The following is a 19,983-nucleotide window of genomic DNA, read 5'->3' as shown; positions in this document are numbered from 1 at the left end:
TTTCCATCCAAAATTCGGGTGATTACGCCATCCTGGATTATAAGTATTGGAGTATGGATTGTTTTGGGGTGGACGGTTACAACTGTTGAGATATTGAACCTGTTCACTGCTAGAACACATAAAATCATCATGATCTCCGCCGCAAGTGGTACAACATGCAACAACTACTCCTTGATTAGAACCAGAACCAACTTGCCTATTAAGCATCTTAACCGCATTGTCCATTTTTGCACTTAACATATTCAAGGTATCTACTTCGAGCATACCTGCGGTTCTCCTTGAATTACCTCATTCGTTTGCCCATTGGTAGTTGTTAGCAGCCATTTCTTCGATCAATTGCTGAGCTTCCTCAGCTGTCTTTCCCATCAAAGCTCCTCCCGCTGCAGCATCTACATGCGTCTTTGTTGGATAGGTGAGACCATTGTAAAATATTTGGACTACTAGCCAATCGGGTAGACCATGATGAGGGCATCTTCGTTGCAATTCACGATAACGCTCCCAAGCTTCATACAATGTCTCTCCTTCCTGTTGAGAGAAACTAGTTATATCCACTCTCAATTTAGCAGTTTTTCCAGGTGGAAAGAATTTATTAAGAAAAGCCTTAGCTAATTCATCCCAAGTAGTAAAAGTATTTGGAAGATAAGATTGTAGCCAAACCTTAGCCTTGTCCCTTAGTGAAAATGGAAACAATCGAAGTTTAATTGCATCTTCACTAACACCATTAAACTTAATTGTATCACAGATTTCAAGAAATGCTGACAAGTGAGAATTTGGATCTTCGGTAGCATTACCTCCATATTGAGATTGTTGTACCATTTGAATCAGTGATGGTTTAATCTCAAAATTATTAGCGTTTACCATTGGCCTTACAATGCTAGTTTGAGAACCTTGTGCTTCCGGTAAAGCAAAATCTCGCAGAATTCGCCTATTTGATTCATTTTCCTCCATTTCTTCCTCAAATTGTAATTTTATCAAGATATCTTCTATTGGCTGCCAAACCTCTTGTTTCTCTTGATGCAGTGTATTCCTCCTTTGTCTACGTAATATTCTTTCAATTTCAGGATCGAAATGTGCAACTTCTCGATTTGATCGGTGTATACACTACAAACAAAAACAAGAGAAATTTTGCAATTTTAATTCAACAACTTGAATAAAAACAATGAAAGTATCTAAATTAATAGAGATGATTAGGCCCTAATATTGCCGCTCCCCAGCAACGGCGTCAAAAACTTGACGGGTTTTTTTATATCAATGCAAGTTTAATTCTGATTTTACACCCGTTTGACTGCAAGTATACAGGTCGCAATTGTAGTACAAGATGTGTATCGAGTCGATCCCACGAGGAGTAATTTAAACAATTACTAAGCCCTTGTTTTCTCCATTATTTAGACTTACAATTAATTTGAGCAGAGAAAATATATTGTTGTAGTCTACAAATCTGATATACAGATCTAGTTTAACAAATGCTAAATGCAAATAGAGAAATTTCACTTAAGGAAGATTCTAGGGATGTAGATTCCACTTATGGCATAAACAATACAAATGAATGGATTTACTTCTTGCTATTATTCTTGTTTAACCAGAGATTCATTTCCAAAAGTACCAAGTCTTATTTTCATGATGAAATGGCCTAGAGCAATATAGAATTCCCTATTTTCATGGTGAAATACTACTACTACTCTGTTTTATTTCATGAAATACTAAATAATCCACCTAAGTGTATCTCTATTTTCATGAATATACAACTCAAGCTCTACTCATGTGTTTCCATTGTTATTACCAATTCTCATTGAACAATAACAACTATAAACAAGCTATTGGTAATCAATCAATAACAAGTAATCACAGCTACACAAGTAGACAAGTTAATATAAGATATAACAAGTGTAAATCACATTCAATTCATATTATTTAGCCATAAGTTTCATCTACTCCCTAGATAAAGAAAATTAGCTACTCATGAATGATTTAACAATCAAAATCACAAGTTTATTAATGCAAAACATCATACAGTACAAGTATAAGAAAGATAAAAAAAAGCTTAGCCAATTGAAGGTGAAACTCTCCAATTCCTGCTATGCTCTTGCACAATATGATTACAAGTGAAAACTCCAAAATGCTTCTCCAAGAACTCCTAGCTAGAGAGAAAAAATATTACAAGAAGGAAAACTAGCTACGTATGGTAATATCCTCACCTCTCCCCTGTGTTTCTGCATAAAAAGTAGTAGAAAGTCTACTCTTCTCCCTTTATAATTTCCTCCACTCAGATTTTGTAAAAAGAAGTCAAAGATATGATGTTCTTTTTTGTCTACACTCATTTGGTCTTCTCTTTTGTTGCAAAAGCATGTGCCACCGATTTATGGCCCTCAAAATAGCTGAAAAAGTTGTGAGAAAGGTAAAGAAAAACGGTTGTGCCACTTGCTGAGGAGAGAGAAAGATCCGAGCCTCGGATCCGAGGGATAAAAATTGATCCGAGCTCGGGTCAGTGGATTCGAGGACTTCCCATGATGGATCCGAGGTCGGATCGTTCTGACCTCGGATACACTCCTCCAGAAGTACAGACGAGGGCTCGGATCCATCTTGTACACACGGATCCGAGCTCGGATCCGTGTTGGCCAATTTTTCCAGTTTTTCACTTCTTTCCTTTTTCTACATTTTTGCTCCTAATTTCTTGTGTACTTTGTCCTTTGGATGACCCTTAAATTTCTTTCAGCTCGTGCATGAATTTCATACTTCAATAACCTTCACAATTTCACAAAATTAACGCATTAATCCACTCATTTATCAAGTTTTGAACCCTTAAATAATATTTAAGCAGTTATCACCAAAAGAGTTCAAATATGGCTTTAATCTTCTCACAACATACCAAAAATTCATGCCAAATTTTTACAAAATGTACGTTAAATATTCACTTATCAGGGTGGTTAAAGATTGCTAGTCTCAATCAGTCAGTGGGTGTCCCCTGCATATACTGGCAACGAAGCTTCGGAATGTTAAACAATTTCTCAAACAATGGTCTAAGAATTTATTTTGTGATATTTTTGAGGTAGCTCGATGCACAAAGCGCGAGGTAGTGGATGTCGAGATGAAATACGACCTGAATCCCACGGATCAACTATGTTGTGAGCTGCATCATGCTCGAGGGCGGCTGCGGCGCGCGCTGACAATCGAGGACGGTTTTTTGAGGCAGAGAGCACGGGTGAAGTGGCTTTTGGACGGGGACAGGAACTCCAAATTCTTTCACTCAGTGGTAGCAGAAAGGAGACGTCGGGCGGTGATTCATCGGATTTGGAAGGCGGATAGAGAGTGGATCGAGGAGGAGCCACAGATTGGTGATGCGGCGGTAAGCTTCTTCCAGGAGCTTTTCACAGTAGAGGGAGGCTCGACATCCAATGATATTTTAAAGTTCATTCCGAAACTGGTCACTACCCAGGACAATTCGCTGTTAACGGAGATTCCTTCTTTTCAAGACGTCAAGGACATAATCTTTGCACTGGATGAGGAGAGCGCAGCGGGCCCAGATGGATTCACAGGGAAATTCTTCACCTTCGCATGGGGGATGGTAGCCATGGATGTGTACAGGGCGGTAGTGAGTTTTTTCTGCGGTGCTGAGCTCCCTCGGAGTATCACAGCTACCTCAATTGTTCTACTGCCAAAGGTGGAAAACCCACAAGACTTTACTCAGTTTCGGCCCATAAGTCTGTGTAATTTTGCTAACAAAATCATCTCCAAGTTTCTATCGGAGAGATTGGCTAAGATATTACTCCGGATCATATCTCCACAGCAGAGAGGTTTTGTGCAAGGGCAATAGATTGCGGATAATTTTTTGCTGGCTCAGGAGTTATTAACAGATATCAAGAAGACAAATCGAGGTGGTAACATGGTGATTAAGTTAGACATGATGAAAGCATACGATAGAGTCTCATGGTATTTTCTTCTGCAAGTGCTTCGTCACTTCGGGTTCAGTGAGACCTAGATAGACATGATATGGCACCTGGTCTCTAATGTCTGGTTTTCAGTATTGGTTAATGGCTCTCCACAAGATTTTTTCAAGTCTTCATGGGGCTTACGACAAGTGGATCCCATATCGCCAGCCTTATTCGTTATTGGAGCAGAAGTGCTGTCTCAAGCCCTAAATGCTTTAGTCACACAGAGGCGATTCACCCCTTTTAAACTACCTTCTCGTTGCCCTGTAGTATCGTACTTGGCATATGATGATGATGTTATCATATTCTCCAGTGGTATGAGATCTTCTCTAAAATTGATTAAAAGGGTACTGGAGGAATATAGTGTTGCATCAGGCCAATGGATCAATCCCCAAAAAAGCTGCTTCTTGACTCATCCGCGGTTTCCGTCACAGAGAGCAGCATTGATTGGACAGGTACTTGGGTTTCCAAAGCGAGCTTTCCCGATACAATACCTAGGATGTCTGTTGTACGTAGGAAGGTGAAAAAAGGTTTACTTTGCAGATATATATAATGCGGTGGCGGCTCATATCCTGTCATGGAAGAATCAGGTTTTGTCAGCGGGAGATAGAGTGGTATTGATTAAGACTGTGTTATCCTCAATGCCGAATCATTTGCTCACAGCTTTTTCTCCTCCAAAGGGGATATTCGTGGCATTGGAGAAGTTATTTGCAAATTTCTTGTTGGGGTCATCTGACTTTGGTAATAAATTTCACTAGATGCAGTTGGAGGATTTGTGTCAGCCGCGGGTAGAGGGGGTATTGGTCTACGTGGTATTAGGGAGGTCTACGACTCAATCTCGATTAAGCTCTGGTGGAAATTTAGACAACAACAGTCGCTATGGGCAGAGTTTATGTCAAGAAATTATTGCGCGGGGTTGCATCCTTGTCTAGCTGAGGATAGCCATTGGAGTTCCCATACGTGGAGGAGGATGGTTGCGGTGCAGCAAGTAGGGGATGACCACATTAGCTAGATCGTTCAGCAAGGATCGATGGATTTTTTGGCATGACAACTGGATGGGATCAGGAGTCTTATGCAACAAGGTGGAGATCTCCCATGACCATTTGGTGGTTGATTTTGTCGATCGGGGGGGACTGGAATGTCGCCATGCTTAATCAGTATTTGGATGCGGCTTTGGTAGGGTGAGTTCTGGAGGTTGCACCCCCATCCTTTCGGGGCAATGATAGAATGGTTTGGACCTTGACAAATTCTGGCACCTTTTCCACTTCATCGGCCTACTCACTTGTCGAACGGGTTACTAACAGCTCATGGCTTTCTGCCTTTGTCTGGCAGCAGTCTTCCAATTAAAATCTCTTTCTTTATGCTGCGACAGCTGTAAGGCGGGCTCCCTCTTACAGACCAATTGAGGAGATTTGGGATAAGCGGCCCCTCTAGGTGTTGGTGTTGCCAGGATCCACGAGAGGAGGACCTGAATCATGTTTTTTGTTCAGGAGAAGGGGCAAGATTGGTTTGGCGTCATTTCGAGATTAATGCTGGAGAAATGAGGTAGATGAATACGGTGCGACATATGGTGTGGTTTTGGTGGTTAAGGAGAAGGGATAACGTATATTTGAAGTTTTTGAATAGTGTTCTCCCGTCAGTGATTTGCTGGGAATTATGGAGGATAAAGAACAGGAAGGTTTTTGAAGGATGGAGAATGAGGGTCAGGGAGACTGTGAGTCGGATAGTCCAACTACTAATTGACATCTTTCATGTACAGTTCCCGAGGATTCAGTGGTCAGATTCCTCGTGGGAAGGGAAGCTTCGAGAGTTGGTTAACCGACAAAAGAGGATGATCATTCAGTCGGTCAGCTGGGTATCCCCGCAAGGGGGGTACAAGTTAAATTCGGATGGATGTTCTCTGGCGAACCCAAGATTGAGTGGAGGAGGTGGTCTAGTGCGTGATTGTCAAGGTAATTATGTATTTGGTTACTCGGAGCACTTTGGGATAATGACTAGTCTGCATGCGGAGCTTCAGGCGCTGCTATTTGGCGTTAGATACTGTATTGCTCGAGGGTACTTGGAGTTACGCTTAGAGGCGGATTCTCTTACCCTTATTCGGATCGTTCAAGGGGTTAGTGCTTGCCCATGGCAGTTGCAAAGGGAGCTAGATGAATTGCTTATGTTTAAACAACATTTTCAAATTATTTCACATTGTTACAGGGAAGCGAATGCTCCAGCTGCCCGTCTTGCAAATTTGGGTGCTGATTCTAACACAGGTCAGGTGTTTAATAGGTTTTCAGATCTACTACGGTTGGTCAGGGGGGATATTAGAATGGATAAGTTAGGGTTTCCATCATTTTGTAGACAGGTAATTGGTTATCTGTGAATGTATCCAGCCAGTGTAAGCATGATTACAACATTAATGGAAAGTTCAATTTTTTTTTAAAAAAAAAACGGACAAAAGCACTCTTCATGTCCGGTTGGCCATTGTATTGCATGGAGTGAGATGTGATGGTACATGAAGTATCTAAATAATTTTGGGATATGATGTATGTGAAAAAAACTATTTTTTGGAATATTATTTATATATCAATTATTTTTGGTATTTTTATCTTTACTCTTTACTTTGTTCCATTTTACATTTTTCTTATTCTTTTCTGTCTTGTATGACTAGTTATTTTAATTTTTTAGTATTATTATTCGTATAGTATTTTTAATGAACTTCAACTTATTCTCTTTTCATCTCTTTTCTATGCCCAATTATTAGTAGTAACAATAATTGCAAAGCATATTTTGTATGGTATTCAAATTATTTAGGTACATCTAAAACAAATGAGCTCATAACAAATCTAATTATTAATAGTAAAGTGGCAATTAATAAGATTAAAATAAAAACAAAAATATTAGTAACAGTATATTATTCATTAACAACACTTTTTAAGAAATTTTTTACTCATTTGAGAAGATAAAATTTTTGTACTTTTTGTTTTCTTTTTGGACAACAAAATTATTCTAAATAGTATTTTGCTTGCATTACAAACACAATTTGCAATCAACTTTTTATTTTTCCAATCTTTTTTTTTTGCATACATCACATCCCAAAAAATACTACAATAGTTATTTCAAATAATTTTCTTCTTGGATTGTGAATAGTCCATGAAGTGCATAGAGGTGCTATTCTTCCACACCTACATCTTGAGTAGAAGTTTGTTGCTTCATATGCATTGCTTGAGCTACAACTGTTAGGATTGTGCTCCATGTGTGTAGAAGACTGTGCAGCATCTGTGAAGAAAAGGAAATAAAGGATGTGATGAAGATGATAATAAATGACCAAAATGGACAAGTGACAGTAGGTGGAGATAGCCATTTATACTCATTTGGAAGGACGGCAATTTTGTCAAGAAATTTCAACAGACAGAGCTTGCAAGACACGCGCTTTGTTTGACTATGAAATTTGTGAATGATAGTTTTCTTAGGGTGCAAAGTGCCTATAAACATATTTTGGGATGTATTGTGCAATAGTTATAAAAGTTCATGACAGTTTTTTGCATTTAACCTTTATTTTTATCTTCTGCACAAGAACTGTATTGATCAAAACTTTAAAACATGGAGGTTTTTGACTTAATGGGAATTAGGTTGTTTGTTAGAAAGAAGCTGCAAAATGGACTAGAGAAAGGTGGAGGCGGTTTGGGATGTAAAGATTGGTAGTTGATGGAAATTTTGTTTTGAGAAAGCATTGAGGTTGAATTTCTTTGAAATATTAGTGTCTGTTTAGGGTGAGAGTTTTGGGGCAAGGTGAAGAGCCCTGGTTGGGATTTTTTGGCTGCTGGATTGGTTTGATTGTATTGGATCGAATTTGGGTTTTCTATATCAGCAGAAGTGTGGGCCTTCCAACCTACTTACTTTAATCCTTAAAGGATTCCCTTGATTGGGAATATATTATAATTAAGATTTAGTCTTAGCAATTAGGAGTGATATTTACCTATAACTATCCATTTAATAATAGAAGAAAATGGCAGCTTCCACACCACATTAAAAAAAATGCAAGCTTTAGTTGGGGAAGCGCTTGAGCACTTATGAAGCTTGGGTTGGCAATTGGATATCCAGCACTGAAAATCGTGTTTACATTGGATGGTTTGGTCTTTTGATGATCTGTAGGTTTTTTGGAACATAAATGGTTCAAGGAGTCAAGGAAGGAATTAGGAAACTTTGTTTTCTCCTTTTTTCTTTTCAATTTAAGAAAGGTAATTTAGGATATTTGAAAAAAATTTTAGTCTGACATTCAAATTTAGGGAGGTTTGTGCAATTTTAAAAATTTGAGACGAGCAACATGAAATTTTTAGAAACCACAAGGAAGGTTCTGAAATTATTCCCTAATAATAAGCTTGTGGTCTATACTTATTAGTAGGGTGAGAAATTTTATTCAATGTAGTAGGGGGCAGCGTCAGAGCTATTTACATTTGAGGGTGGGTACTTGCTCCCTCAAATTTTTAAAATTTCCTTTTATACCTTACAATTATTGTCAATTGTATTTTTATTTAGTTATAGTTTAACAGTTTGTACCCTCTCAAACTACAGAAATTGTGTATTGCACCCCTACAAACAAAATAATAGTGGGTACTTACTAAAATTTAAATTAATCAAAACCCCATTATAATAAGAAACAAGTGAAGCAAAATCCAAAAAATATGAAATAAGATAATACATGTATAAAAAGTCAAATGATATGATATTAGATTGAAAGTAATATTAAAGGGATAGCCAATTATATTTATTGTATTGAAGAGATTAAAGAGCTAATTATGGGGAAAGAAGAACAAAGAAAAATACACATATAATATTTGTACGTTACAAAAGATTTCTCACAATATTTCTTTCTTTGTTAAATTTGAATTATGCTGTACTATTACTTCTTTATTTGGTTGATTTATTAACTCACTCTTTGATGATTTGTAATTGTATAACTTATTTGGGTATTAAATACACTGCAATTTAATACTCACTGATTGTTCATATAATTTTGTAAAACACAAATACTAGTTATTCAACTAACTAATAAAACAAGAAGAAATGCTAATTCTAATTTTGCTTTTCAAGAAAACATTTCTTAAGATTAGTCGCATTATGCTAACTATCAATTAATAGTACAATATATTACTCATCATATAAGAAATTAGGCATTTTCGCATCTTGTAGTTGTCCATACCATCAAGATAGTTGTTTTGAGCCTTGACCAATTCCAACTATGATAGAGCAATTATTGGGCACATTTTGCACTGTTATTCTTTCCTAATTTTGGCTACTTACTGTACTAAGTATTGAGATTTTGCTCATATTTCATATTTGTATAAATTGTAGATGGTTGGTGTTAAAAGTGATCTCTTGAGGCAAATTTTCAAAAGACCCTTTATTTCATGTCGTGCCCACGCCAGGAATTGAAGAGATACATCTTAAAGATGGACCCCGCGGGATTGGTAAAAGGAGTGGGCAATTAGGAAATCAGATTCACATGGGCCGCGGAGTTGCAGGGGATTAAAACTCCTAGAGAAATTTTTGCCCTTTGACGTTTTTCCTTCTGAGGGTGGCGGCCAATAGAAAAGAAGCCAGATTCACGTCATACAAGGAGATTAACTTTTGCTTTGCTCTGGGACGCTTCTTCCTTTCTTTTCGACGGCTATTGTGAATGAATCGGCTAAAAAATCAGATTCACATGGGATTGATTAGCTTAGCTTCTAGTTTCCCTTGTCAGATGTTTTCTTTTCTTTTCGGCGGCAAATAGAAGAAAGGCCAGAATCACGCGGGCTTAATAGATTAGCTTTATTTCTTCCTGGAGAACGTTTGATGCTTTGCTTTTGCTTTTATACCAATTTCGTAAGACTTTTGATTGATTCCTTTTCTTCTCCGGACAGACATGAAGCAAGAAAAGAGACTTAAAGACTTTTCCTTTTGCTTTCTGCGTTATCTCATTTTTTTTCCCAATTCTTTGGCAATTGCGTAGATGTTATCAATCAAATCACGCGAGAGTAACACGATGAGCAGCGGCTAGGTTTCTCCTCTACCCAAAGGTCGAAGCGAAGGCGTGGTCCCCAACATATATGAGATCTAATCGAATTCTCATTATTTCTTCCAATTCATTACTATTGGTACGTTTCCTGGATTAATTGTTCAGGGTATTTTATTAATTGAGTATCAACGGACGGATATTTAATTTAATATAATAGCCTACTACCACGTTAATTGAATTGAATCTGTAATTGTTCGTTTAGTTGACACGTAGTGACAACCACCATAATTGAATTTATGTTGGAAAAACGTGAGATCTAATTTAAATGAACCCTCTTTGCGTGTTTATTAGTTAGGGTTGGGTTTTTCTAGCTTTAATACAACTGGATAATTAAATTCGTACGGTCGTACCTAGGGTTATTTTCTGGTTAGAGAAGTAGTCAATGGTCGTACCTTGATTGTCGAAAAAGTAAGGAAGAACTGGTTGTCAGAACTTGTTGATAACTATAACCAACCTAATGACGGATGAATGAAATATCTTTGCATCGATGATCATTTAATTGGACCGTGCCTGAAAAGTTGATTCTTTGGGTAGAATTTTATTAATTGCTATTTTTAATAAATTGTACTTGTGAAGTTGTCTTTCGAATTTTATTTATTTCATTTTTATTTTCATCCCATTAATTATCCCCCAATTTTATTCTATTGACTTAGGAAGAAACAACTTCCTACCCGTTCCCTGTGGAATCGACCCTACTTGCCATTGTACGCAAATTTAATATTTGTATAGATAATTCTGGTATATCGGACCAAGCAAATTTTTTGGGAACAGGGTGAATCAAGTAACCCATTGCACACCTAGGCTCCTAGCTCCAATACTCGGATTTGTTCTATAATTAATTGTGGTGGTAATTAAGACTTTTTAGTAATTATTAATATACAGATTCGGCACCTGTCAATTTTTGGCGCCGTTGCCGAGGAACTGTTTTTGTTAATTTTGTTTCTTTCTAAGTTGTTCTCTTTGGATTTGTCTGGCATTTTTCTAGTTTATTCCCCATTCTTCTCGTACGGACAAATTGATTTTCGACCTGGAAGTAGAGAAGACTGCGCGTCGAACTAGGAAAGAAACTAGACAGTTCAGAGAGGAGCAATCTAGCTCTGCTTCTCTGAGATTGGATCCAGAGATTGAATCAACAGATTCAAGTGGTGATAATTCAAGTGACCCAGGTCAAGAGGACATCCCTATGGCAAATGCAAGAACACTAAGGGAGTTGGCTCCTCCGGAATTGCCCCAGCAGCCGTTGTGCATTTTATTTCCAAATCTAGTTAAGAATACCTCCTTCGAACTAAAGTCAAAATTAATTCACCTCTTACCTACGTTCCATGGCCTCTCAGGTGAAGAATCCCACAAACACATCCAGGAGTTCGATGTGGTACGCACCAGTATGATGCCTCCAGGAATTACTGAGGAGCAGATCAAACTTAGAGCCTTTCCTTTCTCCCTCAAGAATACAGCAAAGGATTGGTTGTACTACCTACCTGCAGGTAGTATCACAATATGGGCCCAACTGAAAAAGAAGTTTTTGAAAAAAATTTTCCCTGCATCTTGGGCTGCAAGTTTGAGAAAAGAGATATGCAACATTAAACAGTATCCTGGAGAATCCCTATATGACTATTAGGAGAGGTTCAATAAGTTGTGCACTAGATGCCTACAGCATCAAATTAGTGAGCAACTATTGATTCAATACTTCTATGAGGGACTTCAGTTATCTGACAAAAGTATCATTGATGTTGTGAGTGGGGGAGAACTGGCAAATAAGACGCCGAAGGAAGCATGGCTGCTTATTGAAGCTATGGCAGAAAATTCCCAACAGTTTGGCTTCCGCGACAGTAACCCTACTCGTAGGGTTAATGAGGTAGAGACGTCGTCCATTCAACAGTAGCTATCGGAGCTAACATCTTTTGTCCGACAATTAGCTGCGGGAAACGTGCATCAAGCAAAGGTCTGTGGAATTTGCACGAACATGGGCCACCCCACTGACTCATGCCCTATTTTACAAGAGAATGGGGCTGAACAAGTAAACATGGCTGGAGGAGTGCCCCCGCCTCGTAAGCAGTCCGATCCATATTCGAACACTTACAATCCGGGTTGGAGAGACCATCCCAAGTTCAGCTATGGGAACAGGCCACAGAATTCATTCTCAAATCGACCACTAGGATTTCAGCAACCAAGGCAACCAAAGTCTCAACTTTCGTCTGCCAATTCAGGAGGCTCTTTGGAGGATATTGTCAATAGCCTGGTCACGATTACTACTCAGCTCCAACAAGAAGCTAGATCCTTGGTCACGAGTACTGCTCAATTCCAGCAGGAAACTAGATCGGGCATGAAAGATATGGAGATTCGAATGAGCCAAATAGCCACTGCCATTAATCGCTTGGAGTCTCACGTTTTTGAAAAATTGCCAGCGCAACTCGAGGCAAATTCGAAAAATGCAAGTGCTATGACACTGAGAAGTGGCAAGGAAGTGGAGGGACCTAAGTTAACGAATCCGAAAAGCAAAAGTGAGGAGGAGATAGAAAGGAAATTGAAAAAGAAGGGCGTATTCGCAAAGACCCTAAGGTAACGTTCAATCCTTCAATTCCTATTAAATCTAACTTACCGCATTTGCAGGTTGAAAAAGACAAAGAAAGTGGAGAAGGAAAAAGAAATCCTGGACGTGTTACGTGAAGTGCAAGTAAACATACCTCAGTTGGACGCGATCAAACAGGTGCCCAAGTACGCAAAGTTCTTGAAGGACTTGTGCATTAACAAAAGGAAGCTAAGGGGTGATAAGAGAGTGACGATAGGAGAAAATGTGTCTGCTATACTCTAAAGAAAACTCCCACCCAAATACGGGGCTCCAGGTATGTTTATTATCCCCTGTAAGATTGGTCATTCTAATATCTGTCGCGCCCCACTTTTCGATCGTCGAATGTATGATGTGTGAAGTGTGGTGTGTGAACGTGTGCAAAGTAAAAGTAAAGGCCATGGGACTTTGGAAAGCGACGATTTGACCAAAAAAAAATAGTTTTAAAAAGGGTTTTGAAATGAAAAGTTTGGAGTCGCCACTTGGTAATGGTTTAAGGTGTACCAAGTCACCCAAAATGAGTTTTAAAGTCAAGTAGTAATAAACCCTTTTTAAAACGACTCCTAGTCTACGTAAACCAAAGAAAAAGGTTCGGGAGTCACGTTTGACAAAGGGGAAGGCAAGGATAGAATCCAAGGCACCCCTTTGACCTAGCCAAGGCTAGTTGCGTTGATTTAATCAAAGATTTTCTTGTTTTAACCAAAGAATTTATTACATTTGAGTGCCCTACATGAATGCAAACCCTAGACCTAGGGGAATTGGGGGAAATTTCCCTTCAAAGGTTGAGTGGTGCCAATCACATTAATTGTGAAGCCCAATATTAATCCTTTGAAGAAGTCACGAATAATGCAAGTGGGACGCAAATGAATGGAATGCATGCGTGCAATGTGAGGACATGAGTTTGAAAAAGTAATAAAAGAAAATAAATATGTAAATGAAAGTGTGCGCGTGAGTGGGCAATGTACGGTATGTGAAATGATAATATGAAGTGCATGTGTGCAAGTAATGATAAAAGTGTTCGTGTGCAAGTGAAGAAACTCAAGGGTGCACGTGTGCAAACATGGGAGGAAAAGTGTTCATGTGCAAGTGAAAGGATAAAAAGGTGTACGTGTGCAAATGAGAGGAAAAGTGAAAGTGTAATGATGGAGTGGACTTTAGAATGCATGAGCCTAGGGAATTCATGCATACTGGGACGGGGAGACCTAAATCGTGACTCAATTTGCCCTTTTATAGAGAGGATATAAGCGTGCTAAGGCTTTAGAAAAAGCCACACTCGTCTGTATCCCATATTTAAGGGGACTCTCAAGCAAATGAACCCTGTAACTAGCATGAAATGCAAAAATCCTAAAATGGAGGGAAAAGGGGTTCGAGGGGCATGCAAAATGATAAAACTAAAAAGAATGCATGACATGTAATGAACATGCACACATGTACTAACGAGAGGAGATCCCTAAGGGTCTAGCGTTGGACTAGCCCATTCTATGAATTCCGACTAGCGTTGGACTAGTGGAAACGTACAGTCATCCATTACATTCATCTATACTACAAAAAAGCGAGTAGACATGCCAAAACGCTCGTAAACACATAACACGTAGCACTTAGCATGCTCGACTAGATGCAAAAGCCTAATAAAGCAATTTAACATGTAACAACAAAAGCAAGCAACTAAGGGGAAGGGGAAATGGACCAGATGCTCTACGAGCCCTATCTATTACAAGCCAAGAGGTGTACACATACCCCATAAAAGCATAAAGGGGAAGGGAAAATGGACCAAAGGTTCTCCGAGCCCTATCTATTACAAGCCAAGAGGTGTACACATACCCCATAAAAGCATAAAGGGGAAGGGAAAATGGACCAGAGGCTCTCCGAGCCCTATCTTAAATAAAAGTAAAAGCCAGTAAATGCATGCAAGGAGATAAGGAAAGCGAAGTAGACATGCATATTCACATAACACGTAGGAGCACATAGGGTCAAATGAAGTGCAAAATGAGGGATAGAGTGTACCTCCCTTGAAGTGACGCCCTAACGTAGTGAAATTACTAACTTACCCTCCAAAATAATAAAAAGGGTCAAGGTACCTCAAATAGTAGAATATAACAAAATTACCAAAGAAAAGGACGGCTTAAACTAAGACCATCAAAACAAAAGGTTAAAGCACCACTTTAATGATAAAATATAAATAATCCAAATGGCATTCATCAAATCATCAAAAATTTCCTCAAAATCGCAACTTAAATGTAGTCAAAGGTACTTAAAGATTAAGGAGAAGGCATGGCCTAATCAAATTCCAAGTAAAACCTCTATTAAGGACTCAAACATAACCCTTACCCAAACATTCGAGTCAATCGAGCATTTAAGAACTTTAAAGGTCCAAAACAAAACACGGGTCAAGCAATCCAACACATAAACATGGAATTGAACAAATAGAAGCACTTAAATGCCTAAGATCAAATACGGGTCAATGAGTGGTTTCACTTGCATTTTAGGATCCAAAAGCAACCATCAATCAATCAAACCAAAACCAACTAAAACGTTTTAAGAGCTTTAAAGGTCCAAAAGCAAGACAAAGTCAAGTAATCAACTTATTTTAGGGAGATTAAGGGAAATAGGCAATCACGAGCTCATTTAGGCACAAGGTTCACCAATCTATGCATTAAGCATCACCTTAGCAAAACATGGTAACCAATGAAAGCAGACAAGCAATTGAATTAAAACATTAATGCTACCAAATACTCAAATGTGAACACTAACCAAGCATTCAAACTCAATCAAATATTTTTAGGAATTTCAAAGGTTCAAAGGCTAGAAAAAGGTTAAGCAACAAATTTAGGAAAATTAAATAAAATAGACAAACATAAGCTCATGTAGACCTATGGTTCACAAAATCATGCATTAAGTGCCACCCAAACGAACGAAAGCAAATGAGCAATCGAGTTGCGAAGATTAAGGTTACCAGAGACTCAAATGCGAACACTAACCAAACACTCAAGCCTATCAAACACTTCTAGGAACTTCAAAAATCCAAAGGCAAAGAAAAGGTCAAGTAATGGCTTAAAATTCAACTATTCTAAGATCTATTTGCAAAAAATTAGGACTTAATTACGAGATACTGAAACATGCTTGGGCTATTGCGGCACAAAGAGAAACTTAGAGGGATCAAATTGATTAAATGTTCCAATTACTTGGGTCTTAGTAGACCAAGAGGGGACTTGGGGGGTCAAAAGGCAAATTTAGGAATACATTTCATGCATGCATACGAATGCAAACTCACGTGAGATAACATTCTGCAACAAACCAAACAAACAAAACTGCTGCACTTTGTTCCACTTTCCAACACTAATTTTGATCAAAAATCTTTCAACCAAACATTCAAAGCTAATCTAAACATCAAAACACACAAATTCAGAATTCAAACAAACCCAAATATAGAAGAAAACTGATGCAAAGACACAAGGAAACTCATGCATTCAGCAATTCCAGCCGTAGCTTTTCTTTCCATTTCAATCATGCAAACCAGATTTATGATTCAAATACGAAGCCTTGATTAGATATTTCTCAAACCAACATCACAACCTTAAGCTAAGCAACAGGCTACACAATGATCACAATCCAAATGACCAGAAAACTTGGAGATATATCATACCAGATTCGAAAACACAAAAAAAAACACACGCAGAAAATGGTTCGGCAGCCTGCTTGCTTGTTTTTCAGCTAGGTGTTCGAACATGATCCAAACATGCAAACATGCAAAAACTCAACACCAAACCTTCCATTTCCTCCCCCAACACAAGATAAAACATGAAACTGAAGTGCGAAACTCAACTAGTAATTAAGGGAAAGGAAACACGGCAGAAAAAAGAAAGAATGCAGCAGCTTCCTTGCTGCGTTTTTCCCCTTTTTTTTTTTGAAGTGCACAACTCCTAGATATTTGGCAATTTCAGCATTATCATACCATGAGTTTTCGGGCTCAAAGTACATAAAAAAAATGCTCTACATTCATGCTAATTTCTGACCCAAACAAACCAGAAACAAATCACAACCATCACAAACATTTCTGCAATACGAACAGATTTTCGGCAGCCAGCTGAAATTTTGAGACCTCCCACAACTAAACATAGAGAATGAAGCGGGCGGCCCTTTTGTTTTCAAAAACTTCAGAAATTTCCAGGTGCAGTTACCTCCGTTTCATCAAGCAAAACAAAATCATCAAACCAGAAATTATTGACTCAAATCAAAACATGCAATTTGTTTGCAAGATTAAGACAGCAAATCTGTTTTTTGATCAATAACAAAAGAAAGGAGAGAAACTGCAGCAAAAAATTTAAATTCCAAGTTTTTCTCATCTAGTACTGAAAATTTATCATCCAAACTAAACATTCAAAGGGAAAGAAAATCTGGGCAGAAGAGATCATAACGTCAGGCCTTGCTGTGAACTTGGCATCTAATTTTTCAAGACAGCTGCAAATAACACTCAACAAACCACAATCTTTCGAGCATCCAACAAACTCCTCACTTTAAAGAAAAGGAAAAATGTTCTAGGAAACAGATGAGAAGCAAACAAAGAATCATCATACGTTGTCCCGGCTAAAAGCATTGACAAAACAACAAAAAAAAAATTCAACTTTGGACTGCACAATGTAAAGAGTAACGCAAGACAGCATTTTTCAACTTTTCGGCCCTCTTTGAAGATCAGATGCACCAGACATAAAACTCTAATTTTAAAACAAACAAAATCACGCGAATCTCACCATCCAAGCATGTAAAAAAAAACAACACCCAAAATTCTTTGACCAAACGTTGAATGGAATGGAGATGGATAAGAGAAAATCGAAGATTACTTGTTCCAGCCGTGGGTTTTGCAGCTTTGGAATGCGATGCAGATCCGGATGAAGTAGCTACCTTGGCCTTCCTTGGTCTTCTTCCTGGCCGTGACTTCCTCTTCTAGCTAGTCTCTCCCAAACTCTCAAAAGATCTCCCCTTGTTTCACTCAGCCGTAAGCTGCCACCCTATTCTCCTTCTCAGTCGTAAGCCCTCTTTTTTCCTCTTTAGTTACTCTCCCTGCTTAACTCTCTCTCTCTCTCTCTCTGGAACCTAGCCGTCACTTCACCCTTGCGGTTGGCCAATCCTCTCCTCTCCTCACAGCTTAGTCTTTTTTTTTTCCCTTTGTTTTGCCGCCGTCCACTCTCTTCGTATCTTTCGTTTGCTGTTCTCTCTCCCCCCAAAACTCTCTCTTGCGGCTACTGTTTTTTTTCCTTTTATATGGAGCTTCAGGCTCCTAAACCCTCACCCCAATGGTGAGGATGAAGGGCATGTCCTTCCTTCACATCCAGCCATCCAACCGAGCCTCCGAGATTATGCTTTGCACGCTGCAAAAAATTGCAGCGTGCATGCCGTGGCAAAAATTTATTTATTTATTTTTTTTTTTTACAATAACAATTACAGAAATGATAAAATAAAATATAAATAATAACAAAAATTACACAAACCAGGTAATAATAATAATAACAAAACAAAAATAATTTTAAACAAAAACTAAACAAAAATGGCCATTTTTTAACTTTCAATTTTCCTCTTTTCATCATTTTCTTTTTCTCAAAATAACTTAATAAAAATAACTAAAGTGCCCAAAGATTGAATTTAAAGAAATAAACATATTTTTATGAACAAAATTTCCCTCTTTTCATTAATTTCTTCTTTTCTCCTTTTTATGATTTTGCATTTTTATTTTTTTCAAGAAAGCATTGAATAAAAACAGAATGACTAAAATGATAATAATAAAAAACAAAAACAAATTAACAAACCAATTAATTAACATTTGAAATGAAAAATAAATAAACAAGAAACACCAAAAATGCAAATTTTCTATTTTTCCTTCCCTTTTTCTTTTTCCAAGACATAAATTGAATTTTAAAACAACTAAAACATATTTTCTTTTTTGAGAAATTCCACATTAAAAAGACTAAAAATAAAAATGAAAATAAAAATAAAAATAATAAAATAAAACAAGTAAACGACTAAAGAAAATAAAAAGAATAACTAAGAAAAACTAGCATGAACAAAAATAAATCGTACCAAAATTTGGTGTCTACAGTTTGCCCCTCTTTGTCTGAGTTTTGGAAAAACTTGAGACAAAGAAGTAGACACCAAACACTTACCTGTGTCATTCGGTCACGAACGACTCGAACGACTGCCATTTTTGAAAATGAGGACTGACCTCTTTTGAAAGAAAATTTTAACAAGGAATTGACTGAGACAAGAAATTTAAAGCGGGACTGACCCGAACAAGAATTTAAACGGGACTGACCCGAACAGGAAATTTAAACGGGACTGACCCGAACAGAATTAAAACGGGACTGACGAATTTAAACGGGACTGACCCGAACAGAATTTAAAACGGGACTGACCCGAACAATTTAAACGGGACCCGAACATTTTAAACGGACTGACCCGAACACTTGAATTTAAACGGACTGACCCGACAGAATTTAAACGGGACTGACCCGAACAGGAATTTAAACGGGACTGACCCGAACAGATTTAAACGGGACTGACCCGAGCAGGATTTAAGCGGGACTGACCCGAACAAGATTTAAACGGGACTGACCCGAACAGGAATTAAACGGACTTCATTGGGGAAGTTGGAGACGATGAATTGAATTTTTACCTGAGAGTAGTTCAAATTCTTGTACCTAGAGAGAGATTGGATCTCTGTAGTTGAAGCGATGGCTGATGTTGGTCGTTATAATCCAACTTTGCAAATAACATTGCTTTAGGTTTGAAAAAGAGAATGATCGCTTTCATTTGTGAACGCAGTGTTCCTGCAAGAAAAGAATAAATGATAATGGATTTGCCACCATTATTTGATCTGGTTTGCCTTGAGAATCGTGTAAACATGAGTCTTGTACTACTTTTGCCTCTGTTCTGCGGCATCCGTCTTGGTTGAACTTGTGACTTTGCAAATTCTAAAACTGATAAAATACGGATTGACCACGTCACCCAATCCAGGTGGTAGCTTTGTTGCATGTTACTCCCTGTATCTGATGATTGAATCCCCTATTTTTGCTCAAACCTTTGGGTTTATCACTCATTTGAATTCAATGGTAAAAGAATGATGCGTGAAAATTTGTCATATAACGATCAATGCATATGCAGGATTATTTCCTATGTCAGGCAAAGATGAGCATGCAAAAGAATGTAGACAGTCATAAGCAGTCATACACAAATAATGGAGAACAATCAAAAAGGTTCGTAAAAATACATTTTGCAAAAGAATATTTGTAAAGAACAATACAAATTTAGCCAACGAAAATCATATTTAAGACTTTGGATATTTTGCTTCGGAATCTGATACTGGCAAAAGTATCATAAATATGAGGAAGCCCCTAAATGAACCAGGTCACCAGCTGTTCCTTCTCGCGCTCGTCCGTTGCGAAAAACCCTCCTTG

At 38.0% G+C, this 19,983-nt stretch overlaps 2 non-coding genes across 2 annotated transcripts; one reads left to right on the top strand and one right to left on the bottom strand.

Moving 5' to 3' along the window:
• The first annotated feature begins 454 nt into the window (after positions 1-454).
• On the top strand, positions 455-561 carry LOC113755564. The gene has a single exon (XR_003465681.1). It is a non-coding gene; the product is annotated as a small nucleolar RNA R71 (small nucleolar RNA).
• A 10,966-nt stretch (positions 562-11,527) lies between these two features.
• LOC113755565 lies at positions 11,528-11,634 on the bottom strand. Its single transcript, XR_003465682.1, has one exon. It is a non-coding gene; the product is annotated as a small nucleolar RNA R71 (small nucleolar RNA).
• Positions 11,635-19,983: the final 8,349 nt, after the last annotated feature.

The sequence above is a fragment of the Coffea eugenioides genome, unplaced genomic scaffold (genome assembly GCF_003713205.1).
Source record: "Coffea eugenioides isolate CCC68of unplaced genomic scaffold, Ceug_1.0 ScVebR1_157;HRSCAF=639, whole genome shotgun sequence".
Classification (NCBI taxonomy): domain Eukaryota; kingdom Viridiplantae; phylum Streptophyta; class Magnoliopsida; order Gentianales; family Rubiaceae; genus Coffea; species Coffea eugenioides.
This window is presented reverse-complemented; position numbering and strand designations above follow the sequence as displayed.